Raw genomic sequence first — 18797 nt, forward strand, 5'->3', positions numbered from 1 at the left:
GAATTTCTGCCAAATTCCCTTTCTCTCAGCCTTTCTCTAAGTTACCCTTTCTCTCAGCCTCCATCTCTCACTCACGAAGACTCACTCTGCCCTCTCCGCCCTCACGAAGTCTCTGCCTCACGAAGACTCGCTCCAGAGTGGAGCTCTTTCTCCACCTCACGAAGTCACGCTCCAGAGTGGAGCTTCTCTGCCTCATGATTTCTCTGCCTCACGCCCACTATCTCAGGTTCGTTTCTCTCATCACTGATAATACAAATTGTTGGCTGAATGTTGTAGATTGATATGATAAAAAACCCATCTTTGATAGAAACTAGATTGATATGCAAGATAACTGTTGTGAAAGAACTTCTAAGAGCTGTTGACAGAATAAGAGCTGAACTTTGAGGAAGATAACTGTTGTGAAAGAACACCACAGATCTTGAAAATATTGATAACTGTTGGTTGAATGTTGTAGATTGATATGTCACAACTATTTTCCCAGAACACCACAGATCTTGAAAATATGGCTTTTAAGAAGTTAGTACATTGAAAAGCTTGAAACATTATTAAGCATTAAAGGTTTCACGAGGACTTGATTCCGAAGTACTCCTACCCACGTGTATTGCAAATAATAAAAAATAAAGCTGAAAGCTAAAACCTACGGCAAGTTGGTTTTGCTTTGGAGCCCCAAATGTTGATCACCCTTTTGGCAGTTTTCTACTACATCGAAATGAAGAAGATATTGATATTGATTGGTAAACAACTGTAGGCCTCTACATAATTTTTATTTGGCCTCTTATTTTGTGATCTAGAAAGGGCCAGTAAACTACGATTCCAGTAATGTTAATTTTTCAATCTAAAAATGGAATACAAAAGTTGTTATTCTTCTAATGTTTAACTACCAAACGAGTGTTAATGGAAGAACTAGTTTGGTGTCTATTCAAAAAACTGCTTCCTTTTCGTCCTTACAAATACAGATATGATTGACATTTAATTATTTTCAGTGTTTCATAAACTGTTTATTTTTTAGTATCTATGCATGACTACTAACTTAGTCTCTTTTCTCTTTGATGGCTTTCCCATGGATCCTTTCCACGTAACTTTACAGCAAGAGATAGATTTACTGAAGGTACTGTTATCTTGCTTGTATGACTCAAGTAGCGTGTATTAATTATGCAGTTTTGAACTCAAAAATAAGAAAGATTGGTTGATGCATGCCAAAACTTGCAGCATAGCAATGAAACTTTTGAGATATAAACTAAGGACTTCCATTTTAGTTAAACACCATGGATAGCTATCACTTCATTGTTATGTTCTTTCACTTGAGTTGAATCCTACAACTAGCATCCTTGGAAGAAGGTGAATGGTCAGAGACTGATAAACCTTATTCTCTTTTGCAGAATTTGAACCACAAAAATATTGTGAAATATCTTGGATCCTTAAAGACTAAGAGTCACCTCCACATAATTCTTGAGTAAGTGGATGTAAAACTTGTGTATGATATTTAATTGTGTGACTTTTATTTTGGAAAGTCCTATTATTTACTCCGGTTAAAATTTGTAGATATGTGGAAAATGGCTCACTAGCAAACATTATCAAGCCAAATAAATTTGGACCCTTTCCAGAATCACTGGTTGCGGTTTACATTTCACAGGTTTGTCAAAGTCCTTGCAGTTTGATTTATATTTCCCCCTCCTTTTCTAAATTATATCATTATGATATAGGTTTTGGAAGGCTTGGTATATCTACACGAACAGGGTGTAATTCATCGGGACATCAAGGGTGCTAATATATTAACAACTAAAGAGGTAGATTTATATGTGTGTTTGTATATATTTATACATAGCTTCATTCCTTTGGATGTTTATTCACTATGTCGAAGTTATCAACTCAATAGCAATTTTAAGAATCTTTCACGTAAAGTGTTCCATGGTGCATTGATTTCATTATGGTTATCATATCTCTTAATTGTTAGTCTTTATGCATTGATGTTTGAATGGTGTGATACATATATTTTATTTATTTTCTATCTCTAGTTCGAACATTATGACGCTACTCATAGACTAAAATATGGTTTGGTAGTGATACCTAGAGAAATTTTTGAAGTCAATGTGTTGGTTAAAGTGATTGAAAATTTCAGGAAATAGTGTATAGCTTTATGTTTTTTCGCATTGTAGGAATGATAAATATATGTATATATATAAAAATAAAAGTAGATGAAAAGAGCCACTGTAAAGAAAAAACTCAAAAAAATAAATAAATAAAGGACATCATGTACTGAGAGATACAAAATTGCTCCAATCTCTGAGAAAAATAGAGAAATGAATTCATTTAAACTCATTCACAGAGTCAAAGGTTTATGAAGCTAGTACTAGTAGTAATAGTAGTACAAAGTCAAAGGTTTCTATAACCAGTGGTATTAGTACAGAGACAGTGGTTTCTGAGCCTAGTAGAGAGTCAAAGGTTCCAGTACAGGAAACAAAGAAAAAAGATGCTTGTTGCATTCAGTGATAGGTGTTGAGTATATGTGAAATCTGTAACTCTATTGGGTTTACAAATTTCATCTACAGAAACCAAAATATGTAAAATAATTATAACATTGAAATCTATAAGATGGTTTAGTTTTCTTTGTTAAAAAAAAAAAAAAACAGAATAAGAGCTGAACTAAAGGAGGTTATTATCATAAACTTTCTGCTAAGGAGCATCGATTTATAATTCAGTTTGCTGCAACAGCTTGAAGTTTTAGTTGGTCTGCTAGCTTCTCAGTTTTTTTGTTGTTTTGGTTAGTTTGGTGAGGCTTGTTGCTATTAGCCTCTGTAGTTAGTGTTCTGGTTTGTAGTATTACTGGTGTTTGGTTGTTTTGGAGTGGCTGTAGCTTAGCCTCTTGTTGCTATTTTACTGATGTATTGATTGTACTGTTGGTTTGATTAATGAAGTTATCCTTTCTTCTTAATAAAAAAAAAGGAGGTTATTATATTTTTTAATCAATGATCATTTGAGTATGTAAATATTATCTATGTCTTTGTTCATGTAATTTTTCGGGTATTTAATGTCTTTAGCCTAAATTAATTGAGAAAGTATATTAGATGTTCTTTTTATACACTTCAATTTAATGCATGCCCTTTTTTTAAGCTAAAGGGCTTCTGTATATATTAAATATATCCATAAAGATAATTCTATTAGTTATGGATAGATATACTAAGTACTAACTTCAATTACATACTAAATATATTACTTTTTATAGTGGGCCTGTCTAAATTTACATATTGCTATAAGATTTAAAAATTGGGACATGACTTATATGCAACTTAAAATCTGGCCATTTTTCTGAAAGCCCCAAATAGCTATCATTAATTTGAGTCGCAAATTCCAGTTATCAATGTCGCATGGCATTTTAATTTAGCTCATTGAGTTTGAGGATTTGCTTGCGAGATCTTGTTGACAACCTTGACTCATACCAATGGGCACAATTGTCTCGTAGCTTTACTACACATTATTAGAAATATAAATTTGTTAGAAAAGTAATGAAACTTTAAAATTGCTGGAATGTGGACGTTAAAATCACCCTTGCTATCTTTCAATGTGCAGGTATGAAGGAAGATGTGGTCTGCCAACTAATTTTGATTCTACCTATTGTTATGCATTGGGTTATGGTGCATGAGCTCTCCTTCATAGTGGGAAAACTGGATTGATATCATCGGTTTGTGTCTTATTTTCCCCTATCCCCTTCATTTTTACCCTTTTTCTAATAGTTTCTTTCTAGTATGTTCTTGTTTCCAGTTATTTTATATTTTGTTATCCTGAGAATAAATTTCTTGTAGTTCAATAACTGGACTATTTTCTCTTTATTGTTTCCTGCCTCATTATACAGGTGGGGAATTTGGCTGCTCCAGTTGAAGAATGGACCGTTAGTGGGACAGCTTTAACTGCAGTAATGGACGTGGAGAGAAGACATGGTACTACTGTAACCTTTATTTATGCATTCAGACAGTAATTATCATCCATCAAAGTTCTCTGCCATCTGTAAATAAAAGTTTGCAAGGATAATTTTGGACAAATATTTGAAAATTTCTGCTCACTGCCCTTCTTGATGTTTCATTTCTTATTTGAAATTTATGGAAATCTCATGTCTTTCAGGAAAGTTTAAGCCAATGATCAAGAAGGCCATGGTGGAGCTTCAAGGTAATATCTTAGAAGCAGACTATTTACTTTGGTATATAGATTAGGTCATTTGCACAAGTTATGTCAATTATTGCTTCCTTAGTTGCGGTGCGAATGATAGGTCTGTCTATTAGGTTTGCTTAGCTCCTCAAATTTCTCAATAAAAATATTATAATTATAATAATAACAATATGTATATACCACCATTTATAAACTTAGAAAAAAAATATCTAGACTCTACTAGTAAATATTATATCTAGACTTTATCAATATAGCTAATTAACAAGAACAATATTCTAAATACAGTCTCTATCATAACTCAGTAAAAAGCATGAAATAAGGAGTTCATATAAGTATAACACCAAAGACACCACCTTAAGTGAGTATAAGTATTGAAAACTTTTTTTTGAAATCTAGACACAACTGTTATTAACAGTTGAGAACCATAAGAAACACAATCCCCACAGCAAGGTGAAAATAAACATGAGCTAAAATAGATAATATGTACATTTTTCCATCTTGCTTTTTCGAGTCCTTATTTACACATTACAAATTTTCCATATTGATTTCCCTCAGAACAATCCAAATGTGTTCTCCCTGCTATAAGTCATGTAAAGAAAGGCTTATATGGGAATAAAATTGGTCTCAAGAGTCAAGACAGTCCATGGTGGTAAAGCAACTGTATATGAACCTATCATTTTTAATATCTATTTCCATTGAACCATTGATAATGAACCAATATCACTCTTCTTCATGTAATTTTGCTTTCATTTTAGTGGCTTCATTGGATTTCAAATTGGAGGGAACTTTATTTGCAGCAGTTTGCAAGAGGTATGTTTTCTTTTATTTTTGTTAAAATACTTTGCAAATGTTAGAGGAGTTTGAATATCTTAGATATTCATCCATAGTGAAGTAGGTTATGAGATTATTATTATTGTGTGCTACGGTGAGATAAGGAAGAAAACTTGTGTGTTGTTTAAATATTTTGAATTGATAATGATTGATGGTTGATTAATAAATATGGCTGGAATGTTTAATGTAATATGCTTCATAAGATGTAATGTAATAACCAATATTCACGAGTTCATGAGTAGGTGACAAGCCAAAAACATCAAACAGTGCAAATAAATCTTCTAAAGTACCTGTATACGTAGTTTATCAACTTCAATCATTAACAGAGATCCTAAATTCCCAGTGAGAATTTCCAAAGCATCCACATACTTTGCTTGTTGCTCCAATATAGAAATGTATACCATCATAGCTGCACTAATTCAAGGTTTTAGCATATAATCAATTGACAATAGAACAAAAAAAAAAAATATTTGGTGATATATTAATAAAGAGAATACTAAAGCATGTATGTATGGGAGAAGATGATATATAAAATTGTTTTAGTACAATATCACCAAATATGCAAATATTGTACAGTGAAGAATCGTGTTGCTTCTAGGTTCTCCTAGCAATAGTTTTCTATGACAGCTATTGTGATGTAATACTAGTGATCTAACACAAGCTCTGCAAAATACTATAGCTGAAATATAAAGCTATAATGCTCTTATCCATTAATTCTAACTAGCACACTGATTTAATTAGTAACTTAGAAATAGAAAATCCAGTGCATGTAAGGATAGTCATACAAGATACTGGAACTCTTGACAGCAAAACTTCTTAATTTACAAAGGTAGATATGACTTTCACCTTCAAATACATGTTTTGAATGTTGAAGTTGCATATTATAATCTTCCTAATCCTAGTATAGAAATTATCATCAACGAATCACTGTATCATCAACTAATGCCTACCATGAAATCTTCAAAGAAGTAAAGCAATGAAATCATTTTATAGCAGACAAACCTTGTTCAACATTGTCTGTTGCTGTTTGTGGTGATTTGACGGACAACTACAATCGCATAAAATTAACAGTATCAGAGGGGGAAGATCAAGATAAAATGTACATACACTACAATTCCCTTAAATACATGACACTAAGTTTTTTTTTTTTTTGAAAAAAATACATAACAATAAGTTAAGATCAATATGAAACAATGATTATTCAACTCAAATAAAGCTAGTACTAAGGAAAACATAGGATTGATTGAGTTCCATATGTCTATATCTGTTAAGGATGACCCCAGCTTGTTAGCCAGAGCAGAAAGATGCTCTTTCGCGTCCTGAAAAATGTAGTCACAATTCAGCATCAAGGTTAGAGATAAGAAAACTATAAAAAAGCAACATGAACAAGATCTAAAAATTAAAATGATCTTCAGCGCATTCAAAGGTAGGCCAAGGGTAGCATGAAAGGTAAAATGTTGTGAAGATGTGTTTTTTTTTTTTTTTTTGATAAGAAACAGAGATGAATTGAAATATATATATATATTTATATAATATTAATCATCTTAGCTACATCCTAAGAGCCACATTAAACTACTGCAAACTATAGCAACCCAAAGTGTAAGAATAGTAGAGAATATTCTTAAATTGTTCACTAGTTACTTGAAAAATGTACATTAAACAAATGGCCTCAAGGTACTCCTAACTTCACCTAAAATTTGCCTTGTTGGTGACCTTTTTCTGATGTTTCAAGAATGCCTAAAGAGAAGCCCAAGACACTTTTTCTTATATAGGAAACAAAATTCCACATGACCAAAAAAGGAAAAGAAATCAGTGAGGGAAAACAGATAGTTGAACAATCCATTCATTCAACTAAAAACAATCAAAATCAGGAAAGATGTAGAATATAGTAACCACTGCTATTGGCCAGAAAGAAGCTTAAAACCCGGGTGTTTCTCATTATGATAATTACAAATCCTTCTTTTCAATACAAGGTAGCACCTCTCTGTTATAAGTAGCAAAAATGACATGTTTTACAATTCCACATTACTGCTGTCATCTTCCCTTTGCCAAAGCCCTTATAGGTTTCTCCTACATTAAATTTTTCTAAAAACGGTAATGAAGAATATGTTTTACAAAAGTTTATACTACAGATATCAAGCTGTGCTAAAATGGAATTCTTTTCCCAAACAAAATCTCCATTATCATTACCCCCCCTAAGGTCACATTAACTTTAAATTCCTCACTCAGGTCCCCCTTTATTTCTAGATATCTTGTCCAAGGCCACAATGCTCTTGACACTAAAATTAAAGATTCAAGAATCTCTCCACAGAATCCAAAATAGATAGATAGAATTGAAACTCCATAAAAGTTGGACTCTGAATTTGGGGCCAAATACTAGCACATGCACATAAATAAGAAAATATACACAAGAGATCACATCATAAGCTTAAATCCATTGTCATGCTCATTGACATCATAAGCTTAAAGTCATAGACATACTAGACCTATATAGGCCTAAAAGTTCATACACACGAAAGACTGAAATCCAATGCAAAAGCTCTTCAATGTAAGACACACGACTATAAATGACCATACCAAGCCTCTTCAATATAAACCGGAGGACTATAAATGACTCTGATGTAAACGCCCAAATAAGTAGAATAGAAAAATAGAAAGAAAATAAGAATTCATATGGTTCCCAAAAAAAATGACAGAAACAAAAAAGCTCCATTTAAGGGTTAAACGAGACAGTTGAGGGTAGCTATTGGTCTAAATAACATAAACATACCCATGAGACAGTTGAGGGTGGCTATTGGTCTAAATAACACAAACATGTGCCCAAAAGCAGTAGCTCAAACAGTAAGGCATGTAGTTTGCTCCCGCAAGGTTTAAGGTTTGAGTCCCTCATAGGTACCTAAGGTCCTACATAGCAATTACTATAATTTTATAGTCCTCAAATTTGTAAGGTTAGGTAATGAGCCTAGTTTAGAAAGAAAAAAAATACCATAAACATGTTTAGTAAATGCTGAAGAAAGTACCAACCATCACTAATGAATCGTCCTTATTCTTCTTTATTAAACAAAAATAGGCTTGAAAGAATCAATTGCTGGTCACTATGGCTTGATAGAGAAATTATGACAGAATGGAAAATTGGTCGAGCATTTGGGATACAGTCAAAATATAGGGAAGAATATGTGATTTTCATCTTATAAAAGAAAATAATGGTTTGAAGTTGTCATACATGTATCTTATAGAAAAGACACCAAAAATTAAAAGAAAGTCGATAGACATTATGGAAACCCCACAATGAAATCTTACTGGTTTTCCAGTTGCCTAAGCAGCTCCAATTGTTTGTTTTCACAAGAAACAAGAATAGCAAAACTACATTGAACCACACAATGAAATTACAATTTAGTCCCTTAGCATCAAACTAACCTTCATCTCTTCCATCTTGAGAACTGCTATCAGAACCATAACCCATGTTGTGAAGACCCGCTTTCTGTGACAACCTAAACAAGAACACAAGGCATAAGTAAAGACCCTTCTCACATATATATATATTCTCTTAGTCACTAAGGAGACTAAGTGCTGGCACTAAGAATATTCTCTTAGTCAACATATGTTTTTTATTTATTTATTTTTTGCTGGCAGTGGCTACTAAAACAGTCGTATGTAATGTAAAAATTCTACATTTTTATAGAGTGGAAAAAGTAAATATAAAATAATATGAGGATAAAAGTGGAAAAAATGGACCAAGAGATGCTTATCCGCTCTTTTACTATTAGTATGACACTTTGAATTTTTATTTCTTTGATGCCAAGAATGACTGTTTATTTCTTTCTTTCTAACTTTTATTATAAGTTTTTTTTTGTGATAATTTATAATATGTTGTTATATATGATTTTTGTAACTCATCAAAATTCGTACTAATTATAGAAACGGTTGATCAGAAACTAGTCAAAGAGTTTTCCAAGTACAAGATATGTCACCTCCATCTACAAAAGGAAAGAGGCCAAAACACATACCTACAGGAAAATTAGTTAAACTCCTCAATGAAAAGAGGAAGAGCTTTAGACTAAATTTGGAAATGGATAAGGTTGTTGAAGAGAGATATGGAGCAAGTGCACAAAGGATGATGAATTGAAGGATGGAGCAAGTTTCACGCATGGTTTGCTTTTGTGTATCTTGTAATGTTTCTATTTTTCATTTTTGAAGTAAAAATTGTTCAAGATTATAAAACTTTATTATGTTATGCTTTCAAACTTAAGTTAGAAATAAGATCTCATGAAGTAGACACATTCATGGTTTGAATTAGTTATTGTTTAATGTAATACTTATGGTTTATCAATCTATTGAGAATTACATTTTCTGATTAATTTTGAATTTTTTTTTTATCAAAATACAATAATGAAAATCTTTTAATTAAAAAAAGAACCATATAAGTATACTTATCAAAATAAAATTTAAAATTTTATTACTATATGTTATGATTTAAAAACATATTATAAGCGTAAAAAATCGTTATGGTTTATATAATATAACAAACTAAAAATGTTATCAAAATAATCAAATGTAACAGTTGAAAAGTGTTATGAAAAAAGTACAAGATTAAACTTCAAATTTATACCAAAAACTCTATCTAAATGCTGTTATTTGAATATTATAGCACCTAAAAATGTGTTATTGAATAGTTTAAGATAACACCGAACATAACATTCAAAAACTATTATAGAAAAGACTAGACTTTTAATAACAGGGGCTATGTTAGCATTTTCAGAAGTGCTATCAATAGTCCCGGTTAGCAGTTTTTAAGTGTTATGAATACTGTTTTTTCTTGTAGTGCGATTCTATAACATCACAAAGCAAGTTTGATCAAAAATAATAAATTCTCCTTTTGAACACTAATCATTGATTGATGGTTAACAAAAACTTAAACAAAAACACATCATGAATTATGAAGATATGGTAGCAACAATAATGGCAAGAGAATTTACAAAACAAACCCCCAAGGATTTCCTGAGAGAATTAAATCGAACCGAGTCAAGAGCTTTTGTGAAGATATCAGCAATCTATTTTTCTGTCTCAATATATTCTAAAACCAGAGTTTTATTTTCAACAAGATCTCTAATAAAGTGGTGCCTTATATCAATGTGTTTTGTGTGTGAGTGTTGAACATGATTTTTTTATGTTTATTGCACCGGTATTGTCACAGTATATTTTTAGAGTTTCCATTTCAAATCTATAGTCAATCATCATCTGTTTCATCCATAACAGTTGAGCACAACAACTTCCTACAACAATATATTCTGCTTCTGCAGTGGAAAGAGAGATAGAATTTTGTTTTTTGCTTAGCCAGGATACTAAGTTGTTACCCAAATAAAAACATCATCCACTCGTGCTTTTCCTATTATCAGAGTTACCTGCCCAATCAGCATCACTAAAACACACCAAGTTAGGATTAGTCTCTTTAGAGTACCAAATACCATACTCATGTGTACTGTGTACATAGCGAATTATTCTTTTTACGACTGCTACAAGAGACTCCATTGGATTTCCCTGGTACCTTGCACAAACCCCCACACTGTAACAAATGGCAGGCCGACTTGCTGTGAGATAGAGAAGATTCCCAATCATACTTCTATACAATGTGGGATCTACTTTGACTCCTTGATCATCCTTAGTCAATTTGATAGTTGTGCCCATTGGTGTTTTGGTGAATTTTGCAGAATCAAGACCAAATTTTTTAACAAGATTTTTTGCATATTTGCTTTGAAAGATAAATGTCCCATCTTTTGTCTGTTCGATTGACCTACAGTCCTAAAAAATAGGTTAATTCACCCTCCATGCTCATCTCAAATTCCTCCTTCATTTGATGAACAAATTCCTACACTTCAGAGTTAGATGTAGAACCAAACACAATATCATCAACATATATTTGAGCAATTATTATATCTTTCTTGATATGTTTAATGAAAGGTTTTTTATCTACTCCACCTCTTTGATACCCATGAGATACCGAAAAATGTGTCAATCTTTCATACCATGCACGTGGAATTTGTACACAAGGTTTGGAAAATGAGGATCTTCGAAACCCTTAGGTGGTTCAACAAAGGCTTCTTCATTCAAGATTCCATTTAGGAATGCAGATTTTACATCCATTTGGTGGAATTTGAATTTCATGAAGCAAGAAATTGCTAATAACAATCTGATGAATTCAAGAAGAGCAGCTAGAGCAAATGTTTCATCAAAGTCAATTCTTTTGACTTGAGTGTACCCTTGTGCCACTAACCTAGCTTTGTTTCTAACAATGGTGCCAAACTCATCACTTTTATTTTTAAAGATCTATTTTGTTCCAATTACATTCATATGATCAAGTCTTGGCACAAGGGTCCACACCTCATTTCTTGAGAATTGTTCAAGCTTTTCATGCATTGCCTTGATCTAGGATTCATTTGTCAAGGCTTCCTTGATATTTTTTGGTTCAAGAGAAGAAGTAAAACAAGGAAACTGAACAAGATTTACGTACCTTCTTCTTGTGTCCATGCTATCATCCAACTTTTCCAGAATAAGGTCTGATGGATGACTCTTCTTTGCCCTAGTTGAGGGTTCTTTTTTAATGGAGTCTGAGATAATAACTGAGTCTTCTGTCTCATTATTAGCCAAAACAGTTTCATCAGTTACTTGAATTGTTTCATCAGACTCAGATTTAGTCTCTTCTATCTTGTGTGTTGAACCATCAGGTTGCCCACTTGAGTCATCAGTCACATTTTCAATGAATCTATCAATTTCAGGCTCTACTGAGAAATCTGCAAAATCTTTTTCATCATCCACAATAACATTAGTAGATTCCATGATAGTTTGAGTTCTCATGTTATAAACACGATATGCTTTATTGTTCAAGGAATAACCAAGAAAAACACCAACATCTTTGTTAACATCAAATTTACCAATATTTTCACGATCACCCAAAATGAAGCACATACCACCAAAAACATGAAAGTAATTTACACTCGGTCTTTTTCCTTTCCAAATTTCATAAGGTGTTTTTGATGTGTTAGGTCGAAGGAATACCCTGTTTATGATATAGCAAGAGGTGTTAATAGCTTCTACCCAAAGTCTTTTCGACAACTTTTTGCTATTTAACATTACTCTTTCCATCTCTTGCAAAGTACGATTTTTCCTTTCGGAAACTCCATTTTGTTCAGGAGTTTTGGGAGCTGAAAATTCATGAGAAATACCACAAGATTTACAGAATTCATCATAAATATTATTTTCAAATTCTTTTCCATGATCACTATGAATTCAGACAATTTTTCCAATGTTACAGTCTTTTTCAACCTTTAGTTTGATACATAAGGTTTTAAAAGCTTCAAAAGCATCAGATTTTTCTCTCAAGAAATCAACCCAAGTAAATCGTGAGAAATCATCCACACAAACAAAAATGTATTTCTTACCATTTAAACTTTCCACCTGAATTGGACCCATAAGATCGATATGAAGCAATTCAAGAACTTATGTTGTGTTTATATCAGAAATACCTTTGTGAGTGATTTTCAATTGTTCACCAAATTAACAAGGCTCACATTTACCTGAAGATTATTTTCCCAATTTGGGAAATCCACGAACAATTCTTGTATTTGACAACTTTTTCAGATGTTTAAAGTTGATGTGACCAAGTTTTTTATGCCATGGATCTATGGAATTCATCATAACCGAGTGACATGTTAAAGATTGGGAAATAGTATAACAATTGTCAATTGATCTAACTCCTTTTAGTACAAAATTTCCATTTTGATCAATAACACAACAATCATCACATGAGAAGTTAAAGTAAATCCCTGATAACAAATTTGACTGATGCTAAGCAAATTAGCTTTCAGTCCTTCAACAAGAAGCACATTTTTTTTTTAATTTTGCTAGCCTCTCAAGATTTAGGGTACCTTTTCCAATAACTTTACCTACCATACCATCATCGAAAGTAACAGTACCGTTATTAGCAATTTTAAAGATCATAAGACAATCTTTATTACATGTCATGTGCCTAGAACACCCACTATCAAAGTACCATGAGTCGGAGGTATTTCTATGACACGTAAAAGCACCCAGACACTTATTTTCACCTTTTTAACCTATGTTTTCTTAGGAGAAAATTTCTTTTGCACCTTGATAGGTTTGTTATGATGAAAATAATTTGTCTTTCGAAGATTCATTAATGCAAAGCATTTTGGTCGAATGTGACCTCTTATTCCACAGAAATGACAAACAAGAATAAATATTTTATTCCAAGGTTCAAGATTCTTACCTGATTTCCCAGTAAGTCCAGAATGTGATGCAAAAGGCTCAGAACTTTGTGTTGTAGGATCATTTGAGGTACTTGCTACAAACATTGTTTTTCCTTTTGTTTGTACACCTTTTGTGTTGGATAAGCTTATACAGGATCTTTATTTACTTTCATGTATATCTAATATTAAATAAATTAATACGAGATAGCCTAAAACATGTTTCTAAAATTGAATTCAAAGAGAAACATAGAATAGAATACTTACAGTATACGCAGCAGAATTAAGAGTCCTTCCTTCAGTTTCTCTAACTCTTGTATCCTTTCTGTCGCAAAGTATTATCAAGAAACTGAATCGATCTTCTATTTTCTTCACAATCTTCCAATGTATCCTTAGAACCACCTAGACTAGTGTGGGCAATTCTCAACACATGAGATAGATATAGAGAGAAGAAGAGAAAATAACAAAGTGGCTTAGAAAAGGACTTGTGTTTAGAGAGAATATAAAACTATCAGAAAATCTGACTTGTGACTTATCAAACTTATGTTTTGACTTCTCTCTAAGCACTCCTTTTATAGACCCAATTAGGCCATTTAATTTAATTAAAAAATCAATAAAATAATAGCCATTTTGAAGCCCTAGGTCGAAATTATCATGGGCTATAGGCCCGTGAAATTTCCCATTTTATTGTAAGCCCATTGGACTTAAAATCAAGGCCTTTATTATTTTCTATTGATTTAATTAATTAAATAGTTATTTAAATCCTTTATCAAATTAATTATTTATAATTTGAACCTTGATTTAAACTTATTTATTAATTTAGATACCAATTTATCTTAATTAATAAATCTGCCATAATTTCTCTTTTCTTCTCAAAATTACACAACTCTGTGAAACTATCCAAAATTGACCTGGTCAACTTTGATAATTCTAATTGATGATTAAATCAATTAATTGAGACTATCTAGATGATTTTATCCAAGGTACAATGGGGACCATGGGCCTATGAAATCAAGCTCCAATAAGTTATCATAAATCTAACAAATAAATTTACTAACTTATTAATTCCTCGTGACTCCACTATAGACTTGGAATTGCACTCTTGAATTCATAGAACGCTCTATAACAAATATAGATACGCTATTAATTATCCATTGTTACAACCATAATTGTCACTCAATCCTCTAGAGACGGTCTACAATGAGATATGACTAAAATACCGTTTTACCCCTCATTGTATTTTATCCTTAAAACACTTAGTTCCTTGTAAATGATATTTCAGTAAACTAATTTAATTACTGAAATGAGATCTCTATCATTTAACACCTTGAACCAAACTAAAAGGAAGCCATCGTTTCACTTCTTCATCAGAAGCTATAGATGTTCATATCTATGATTAACACTCCCACTCAATTATACTACCGAGTTCCCAAGATGTAAGTATGGGCTAGTCCGTAGGGTAATCTGGTAACGAACAAGTCAAAGAACTCAAATAATACAATCAGTTAGAATACTAATCACTCAGAATTGAGATTGAATTGACCTATGGTCAACTATATGATATGACTAGAATAGATAATAACGGTATGTTTACTTATCTTATCAACTGTCAATATATGTCCAGTCCGATGTAACAAATACATCCGATCTTATCTACTTTGCTAATGTTCTGGAAAGAACTTAACACTGTAATGTGTAAGTAGATCATATCGTAGATTGGCAAGTCAGTGTAAATCCTATACACTGACTAATCTTAGGACTAACTTATTTTGAACATATAATCATATTTATATTCCACTGTGATTACGTCACTATAAATAAGATTAGCTATATGCTCGGGATTTAATAGAAGTTTATATTAAACAAATAATCATGAAAATAAAACATGTGAGCAAAGTGATTAACCAAGTCAAAAAATGATTTCTATTATTTTATTGATAATAAAATGAGATTACAAAGAATTTGGGTTTTAATTAGGGCATAAAACCCCAACATTTTGATCCTAACCCAGCACAATTTTGTTGACCTGAATTTTGAACTTCTTCAAAGATAGTGGATCCAGGATTGAACATTTTTACATTTTTCTTGATGAGATCAAGTTTTTTTCTCAATCTATTAAGCTCACTATCTTTGACAGAAATCTTTGACTCAAAATCTTTAGCGTTAGATTCAAGTTCATCATTTCTAACAGTAAGAGATTTTATGATTTTTTTTCATTGGATTGATTAACATTACATACTTTCAGCCACTCACCATACATCTTTTTTTAAGATTTTTCATGAGAATCTTCATTAATTTCTGATTCATCAGAATCAGAATTGATACCATCAGTAATATCAACAACAACATCTGAACCAGTGTTTGTCTTAACAGAATTGTTTTGACATACAAATTTATCCTTTTCCTGAAAAAAAATATGGTAAGCTCGAAATAGTTGAAGTTAATGTCATACTATTACCTTTCTCATTATCACTGTCAAAGTCATTGTCACCCCAAGTGGTATTTAAACTCTTTATTTTTCTGTAAGGTATTTGCACATTCAGTTTGGATGTGACCTTAGCCTTCACATTTCCTACATTGGATCCCCTTTTTATTAGAGAGAGATGGTTTAGAGAAAGAATTACCTTTCGAAATGCTCTTTTTGTTACCGAACTTTTTCATATACATTTAGAAATTTTTTGTAAGGAGGGCCAAATCACTATCTTCTTCTTTCGCTGTGAGAGGATGATCAGAACTTTTCAAAGCTATGGATTTTTCTTTTGCTTTCCCCTTACCCTTGATTGGTTTTTGTTTTTAACCTGATATGTTGATTGAGCTCGAAGGTTCTTACACAACCCATTAGCTCTTCTACTTTCATATTACTCAAATCTTTGGCTTCTTCCATGGCGGTCAACTTTGTGCTAAACTTGTCAAGTAAGACACGGAATTTTTTTGTACCAAAATAGATTCTTCTAATTTTTCTCCCAAGGAAAAAAATTCATTAGCAATATCAGAAAACTTTTCATAAAGCTCAGTCAAGGTTCAGTCTCAGACATTCTGAGATTTTCAAATATTGTTTGTAACATTATAAGTTTAGATCGCTTGACATCAACTGTCCCTTCAAACTGTGTTTGAAGGATTTGCCAAGCATCTTTAGCAGATTCACAGGAGGATATAAGTTAGATATACCCTTCACCAACACCATTGAACAAGGCATGTAGAGCCTTGTTATTGTAGCTATACAACAAATCATCTACAGTAGTACATGTTAGTTTAGATTTTAATTTTGATTCACCTGTTTTCTCATAAACCTTAGTCGGGGCTGTCCACCCAGTTAGGATGGCTCTCCATGCCTTTTTCATCTTGTGATTTAATGAAGGCTCTCATTCTAACCTTCCAGTAAGGATAGTTAGAATCATTCAACAAAAGGTGGTCGAGTGGTCGAGGTACCTTCTGCAAAGAATGACATGATTCACAAACACAAATATATATATATAGAACTAAAAACGCCAAGATTTCACTAAGAGTTTAGTGAACCGCTCTGATACCAATTGGAAATTATGTTTTTAGATATTATGACTTTTAATCATGCCTGATTAAGCAAAGGTTTAGAAAATGTGTTTGACAGAACAATATTCTGATTAATCAGAACATGAAACTGATTAATCAGAATATACACAGAATATATAAATAAGAATTGAAAGGTAAATATGACACACAATGATTTTTACGTGGTTTCAGTATTCTTGCGAATACTACTAGTCCATGGGGCACAAACCTAGAGAAAAAGATTGATTAATAGAGTATCACAAATACAATAGACTTGACTTAAGCAAACATAGACTCCCCCTAACTTTTTACCGCAGTCTGAAAGTATTCTCTTTATTGATCCAATCTTTGTAAATCAACCAAGAGTCTGAAATTCATTCTTCCTCATTGATGAATGCTCACTTCCTCCTGAAGTGAGTCTTGAACGCACCTTCTCCCGAAGGTAGTATGTGTCACGAGTACCTTGGTACCTGTTCAAAAACAACCAGTGAAAGTGAAAGTTATACCAAGGATTTCCTTTCAAAGAAACATCAAAACGACAACTCTTCTCACACAAGATATCTATTGAAAACTAGAGAATGAAAGAGGTACAAATTTCCAAGACAAATGGTCTCCTTTTTATAGAAGAAAAAAAATATTTCCTACTAGTTTTCCAAATATATCAAATATTAAATTAGAATAGTTGAAATCTTTAAGAATTTCGTTCAGCACAAATCCTGAAAGATCAGATAAAGATTTTACCAACGCATACCTGATCCTGATGTTTCAGGAATAAACGTTCCAGGACATAATTCAGTCCAGGTTGATTTTCATGGAGACCAAAATTTGAATCACCTAAATAATATCATATACTTGAAGCTTACAAATAAAACGACAAAGATCAAGCTGGAATATTTTTATCAAAAACTTTTTTTTTTGAGATTTACTCATTTAAAACCAATGAAGAAATAAAAGGAATCAACCAAGATTTTTCCAGTTTTAATATACTAATAAATGCCAGCTCATACACGTTTTTATCACAGAAAAATAAAGAAATAATTTAGAATATTTTTGTCTCTTAATTTGTCAAGGATTTTACAATATATTTACATTATATGTATATATTCCTAATGTATATACAGAGGATCACTGTAACGAAAAATCTAAACTAATTGACGTATGATAAATTAAACATAAACGACAATGTACTTGTCTTAAGAAGTTTCTAATTTGGCATGACTAATAATTATACTGACAACGAAAAAGATTATTCCATTTTAGTAATTAATATTAGAGAGCCAAACATATTACAAGTCTTGAAATTTTTTACACATCAATGTCCATGCAAAATCGGTATATGGGAAGAAAGAAAAAAAACATTTGTAATCTCGAGTACAAAGCTGACAGACATACTTGCATAATTTATTAGTACATTATTTAATAATTGGAATTAATTTATTTCAAAAAATTTGAACTGCACAACCCTAGCAAGGCTAAGGCTTAAAGCCATTAGAATTAGTGCAAGACCTAACTGCAAGAAAAAGGTAACATTAGGAAAGATGCTTTTGTCTCTATTATCATATAGTGAAGTGTGTATTCTTTAATAATATCTTATATAAAAGACATAATTAGTACTTGAAACTAATACAAGTAGACTAGTTCAAGGTCAAACAACTACCTAGGAATTATATCCAAATGTATAGAAAATAACTAAGGGCACAGTTCTATAGCCAATAGTACGTAAGAATGAATAGAGAATACATATACATCCAAAGCCAGTGAAGCTCCTGTTTATATTATATAAAGAGTACACTGAAAGAGAATCTTCGCCTTGAAATTTTTAAAGAAAAATTTAGAATTGAGAAAAAGGAGGGATGGGGTTCTTTTAAGGCATCAAGACCTAGAAGAAGAGAAAGACATGAAAGTTTTGAAGTTTCCAATGGGATTAGAGAAGGATTGGTAATGGTAATATTAGTCAATGCCAATGATACGAGTAAAAGGCATCCATCCACTACTTCTGAGCTATGGCTCTTCTTT

The 18797-nt window shown here is 32.1% G+C and overlaps 2 long non-coding RNA genes across 2 annotated transcripts; both read left to right on the forward strand.

Moving 5' to 3' along the window:
* The first annotated feature begins 539 nt into the window (after positions 1-539).
* Positions 540-1788, forward strand: LOC133819277 (uncharacterized). The gene is made up of 5 exons (XR_009886300.1): positions 540-734; positions 1088-1108; positions 1380-1453; positions 1543-1633; positions 1704-1788. It is a non-coding gene; the product is annotated as an uncharacterized LOC133819277 (long non-coding RNA).
* A 1742-nt stretch (positions 1789-3530) lies between these two features.
* LOC133819284 (uncharacterized) lies at positions 3531-4163 on the forward strand. Its single transcript, XR_009886301.1, has 3 exons — positions 3531-3679; positions 3851-3935; positions 4117-4163. It is a non-coding gene; the product is annotated as an uncharacterized LOC133819284 (long non-coding RNA).
* Positions 4164-18797: the final 14634 nt, after the last annotated feature.

This window comes from Humulus lupulus, chromosome 1 (genome assembly GCF_963169125.1).
Source record: "Humulus lupulus chromosome 1, drHumLupu1.1, whole genome shotgun sequence".
Classification (NCBI taxonomy): domain Eukaryota; kingdom Viridiplantae; phylum Streptophyta; class Magnoliopsida; order Rosales; family Cannabaceae; genus Humulus; species Humulus lupulus.